Source organism: Cebus imitator, unplaced genomic scaffold (genome assembly GCF_001604975.1).
Source record: "Cebus imitator isolate Cc_AM_T3 unplaced genomic scaffold, Cebus_imitator-1.0 Scaffold416, whole genome shotgun sequence".
NCBI lineage: Eukaryota > Metazoa > Chordata > Mammalia > Primates > Cebidae > Cebus > Cebus imitator.
In genome coordinates this window covers 1,400,910-1,405,649 of record NW_016107731.1, presented here as the reverse complement: position 1 = coordinate 1,405,649, position 4,740 = coordinate 1,400,910, and the positions used below count along the sequence as shown (strand labels likewise).

At 56.5% G+C, this 4,740-nt stretch overlaps 1 protein-coding gene across 1 annotated transcript in view; it reads right to left on the bottom strand.

Annotated features, from left to right (window-relative positions):
• Positions 1–3,772, bottom strand: part of KLHL25 (kelch like family member 25) — a 35,838-nt gene extending 32,066 nt beyond the window's left edge. Inside the window, exon 1 of the mRNA XM_017509477.2 lies at positions 3,597–3,772. The gene's annotated coding sequence lies outside the window, so the exon portion shown is untranslated. The remainder of the gene's footprint in view (positions 1–3,596) is intronic.
• Positions 3,773–4,740: the final 968 nt, after the last annotated feature.

Genomic DNA, 4,740 nt, shown 5'->3' with positions numbered 1-4,740 from the left:
AAAAAACAGGCCTGATGCAGTGGTTCACGCCTGTAATCCAAGCACTTTGGGAGGCCGAGACAGGCGGATCACTTGAGGTCAGGAGTTCCAGACCAGCCTGGCCAACATGCCAAAACCCTGTCTGTACAAAAATACAAAAATTAGCCAGGCATGGTGGTATATGCCTGTAATCCCACCTACTCGGGAGGCTGAGGCGGGAGAATCACTTGAACCCAGGAGGTGGAGGTTGCAGTGAGCTGAGATCGTGCCACTGTAATCCCAGCTGCTCGGGAGGCTGAGGCAGGAGAATCACTTGAACCTGGGAGGTGGAGGTTGCAGTGAGCCGAGATCGTGACACTGCATTGCAGCCTCGGCAACAGAGCAAGACTCCGTCTCCAAAGAAAAAAACCAAAAACCAAAAAACAGGTCAATAAGTGCCACACAGCTACTGTTTATCATCCAACAGGGTTCTAGGACATAGCTTGGAAGGAAAGGCTTAGCAGTAAAAAAAAAGTGTGGCAAGAGAGGGAGGGTGCAGGGGTAGAGGGAGGTGACTGGGGACGCAAGTCAGCTGCAGAGCAACAAGCACCCAACCTCAATTCTGCACCCAGAGGACCAAAAAAAGGGGGAAAGGGAGCATGACATGACTGACACCCACCTGGTGCTAGGCCCCATTCTAGGGGATTCTGCATAGTATGGTGGTTAAATCTTTACCATAACCCTGAAAAAAGCTAACACGGCTCAATGAGGTGAAGGAACTTGGTCACGGACCCACAGCATTTGAAACCCAGTCTGGTGCCAGAGCCCAGGCTCTTTCCACTGCCCTTGGGTTAAAAGGGATAGGGAGCCCTTCCTATCCCCGAACCCCTTCTCTTCCCCGCCTAATCCCACTGTACCCCCTCCCCAGCTCCTAACAGCCCCAGAAGGACCTGGAGGCAGTCTCACAAGATGACACCCTGAGGATGACAGATACTCAGCTTTTGACACGTTTAGGTTGGTATGGCAATGAGGCGATCCAGGAAAGGGGTTGGAACCTGCTGTAGGGGCTGGGCTGACTTCCATCACCTGGAAGATACTGATTGATAGTTACTGATTGATAACTCCTGCTGGGATGCTGTTACTGAAACTGTGGATGCTTAAGTTCTCCCTCCTCCCTCCTCCCCCTACCTCCCTCCTCAACCCCTAGCTTGTTCCGACTAAGTGTTTCCTGGTGGGAAAAATGCCTTTCAACAGCCTTGGCTGGCTGAGACAATTAAATTATAAAATTTACCACATTAGATGAAAACCAGCATCTCAATCAGGCAATTCATTTGTGTCTGGCCACTCTGTTTTCTTGTGCCAGCTCTGCCCACAATGGCCAGGCTATGTCTACACTGCTTGCTGGTACAGAGTGACTACGGGCTCAGACAATGCGCTGGTCTTTGGGACCAGGAGGGTAGGTTCTCCCAGGACCCCCCCGAGAAGACACAATGCATCTACAAGCCATCAAGTTTCCTGCAAACGCCCTGGACTGCTGACCGTGCGGCCAGGACTACAGACAGAGCGAACCTTCCACCACCTTCCACTTGCATTTTCAAGACTTCAACCTGTGCCTATCTTGAGGTTGCCAATTGAGGTCGTCAATGCCTCTGGGAGAAATATGGGCGAGCGACAGGAGAAAGCTAGACGCCCTGTGCCTGGAATCTGGGCTGTGGCACGCCTTTCGCTTCTTAATCAAAGCATCCTCTCTCCAGGAAGCCTTGCCCACCTGTGTCTTCTCTGCTCCTCTTGCTTTCTCTATCACTATGATGTGCCAGCACCCCCTCATCTAGGTGCTCACTAAAGGTAGAATCTCCAGCACCTAACCTAGGGCCTGGCACACAGCAGGTGCCCAATCAAGTCTGTTCAAACAATTAAGGAATAAATGAATCAGTAACTCTTCCTACCCTTCCCACCTGCCGCTGCCCAAGTGATAGATGGGAAGAACCAAGCTTGCTTTCACTGGGTAATTGTTCTTTTCTTCCTGCTCTCTTCCCACACCGGGTACCCACAGATTTAAAACGCTATCAAGGGGCATCCGGCTGCAGAACCTGCCTTCGATGTGGAGCATACAACTTGCCCACAGCTCTTCTTTCCATATGACACACATAAATCCAATTGCAGCCCGAGACCCAGGACGAAGGTGTCTTCCATTTCTACCTCGCTTTTATCAACCTCCCTGGAGCCTGACAAAATGACTCAAAACTGAAATAGCTGCCGGGCCGGAAAAAGACTGACTCCATCAACCTTCACAGGCACAGCTTGTGGACCCAAGGGCCCCCGGTCTTAGGACACCAAGTGGACCCTGAGGTGGGGTCACTTTGTGCCCTACTCTTCCCCAGACACCAATGCAAGCCTTCACCGACACCCCAGGAAAGCTCACAGCTCAGATAGGCACACTGAGCATCCGTTCTCCCTATAAATGGGGAGACTGGGGCCCAGGGTCCAAAGGGCTTGGCCCCATCACAGTCACTGGAATCTGCTCCAGAATACAGACCGTGGGATCCTGCCTCCTCTTCTTGTGCCACTACTAACTTCCTTCCCTCCCTCCCTCTATTGCACCGACAGAGTGAAACCCAACGGTCCAGACACCTGGCATTCTCTGCCCTGATTACCGGGGAGTCAAAGCCCAGCCTGCCTTCCCCAAGGTCAAAACCACCAGGAACCAAGAGCGTCCAGATTAAACCTGCAAGGGCCTGGGTCCGCCCCCTCACCGACAGTCCGTTGGGTCAGGCCTCTGGAGAGATTTTTCTTTGTTCAAAGACAATGGGAATGGACTTTGGGGGCTTTAGAGCAGGAACACAAAAAAAGTATCTGGTGTCTCCAGGGCACCATCCGCAAAAGAAAAGCTTCTAAACCAACTATGAAGGAGTCGGGGTGGGGTGGGGGTGTGGGGGCGTAACACTGCGCGGTGGTGTCTCGGAGCCAGGGCGAGTGTGGGCAGCAGAGTCAGGATGGAGGGCTTGCTCTGGACCTGCCAGGCTGGCCTCCACCCAGGTGGACAGGTGGGTGTGCCTCCGGGAGTGCGGCCTTTCTCTGCCGCTGGACAGTGCTGCAAACCGAAACGAGGGACCCCGGCAGGCCGAACATAAACGGCCCGGAGCTCCGGGGCCAGGCCCGCGCAGACCCTTCCCTCGGGAACGCCGGGCCCTAGCCCTGCGCAGGGCGGACAGCCATCGCCCGGGCGTCCGGGGCGCGGGGCTTCGCCGCCCGCGTCCTCAAAGACAAGCAGTGTCTCTTTCCAGGATCAATAGTAATTTTTTAAAAAGAGAGTCTGCGGACTCAATGAATCAACCACTCCTCGGGGAACGAGCAGCGGCTCCCGCGCGCACCATCCATTTGCCAAACAATTCACTCCCCCGCGCGGAGCTCTCGGCGACTTCCCTCGCGGGGCCGCGGGGCGCCGGCCGCCCGCCGCCCCCACGCCGGTCCCGGGGCCCCCGCCCCAGCCGCGCGCGCTCCGCCCGGGACGCGCAGCCTCGCGGGGGCTCCGAGCGCTCGGTCCCGGCCCGGCCGGCGCGGCGAGTCCCCAGCGCAGGGAGCGGGGGCGCGGGTGCAGCGGCCAAAGCCCGGCGTCCCCGCCCGGCGCGGACACTCACCGCCGCAGGCGCTCCCCGCCGCCGCCTCAGAGACGCCCCCGCCGCCCGCGCGAGCTCCGCAGGCCCCGCCGCCGCCGCGTCGACCAGCTCGCCACAACCCGAACGCTCCCGCGGCGCTACCGCCGAGGCGCCGCCAACAAACTAGTTTCTCCGGCCTTCCCGCCCCGCCTCCCGGCCTGAAGCGCAGCAGCCAATCAGAGGCAAAGCCTCTGTGACGGATGGGCGGCTGAACCCGTCAGTGCAGCCGCAGAGGACAAAGGGGTGGGCGCCCAGGCCGCGCCGGCACCGCGGGGGAGGGAGGCCGGGGGCGGGGTGGGGAGAGGAAAAGGACTTCGACCAGATTCTTAAAGAGACAGGCGCCTGCCCGCCCCCGCGGCCCAAGTGTGGGAACGAAGCGCGGCGGCGTCCTAGAGCTTTCCGGAGGGAGGGAGCGTTGTAGACGGCGTATGCCTCTTACTTTTGTATTCGGGTCACAAGTGCGTAGGTCTCTTTAGACCCCGCAGAGCCACACTTGTAGTGGCCCGAGTGTTAAACCCTTTCTTTCCCTCCGGGCTTGTTGAATGTTTGGGACTTTCTGCAGTCCCCAAACCCCACCTGTACTTGAAATCTGCATTTTTCGGGGTATTTCACACCTCCTCTCTGTGTCATTTCTCACTAAACTCCTTTTGTAAGCCAGGCTTTAAACGTTCATTCATTCATCCATCCATCCAATAATTTCTTCCAGGAACGTTTCCTGGACGCCCAGACCATGCGCTGGTCTAGCAGGGGGAGAACGGTGTGTGATTCCTCCTCTTCCCTCCTGACCGCTACTTCAACTTGCTGTATGTGTCCAATCTCGTCTGTAAAGTGGCAGAAAAAAAAACTCCTCATCGGATTATTTGGGGTATTAAAGGAGACAAACTCCCAGACAAAATGAGTACTCAATAAATGCCCTTTCTTTTCTCCCTCCCAATGAGAATCCGTAATTCGAGGAGGTCGCTTAAGGATACAAAAGGCGTCGGGCGCGGTGGCTCACGCTTGTAATCCCAACACTGCGGGAGGCCCAGGCGGGTGGATCACGAAGTCAGTAGTTCAAGACCAGCCTGGCCAACACAGTGAAACCCCGTCTCTACTAAAAATACAAAAAAAAATTAGCTGGATTTGG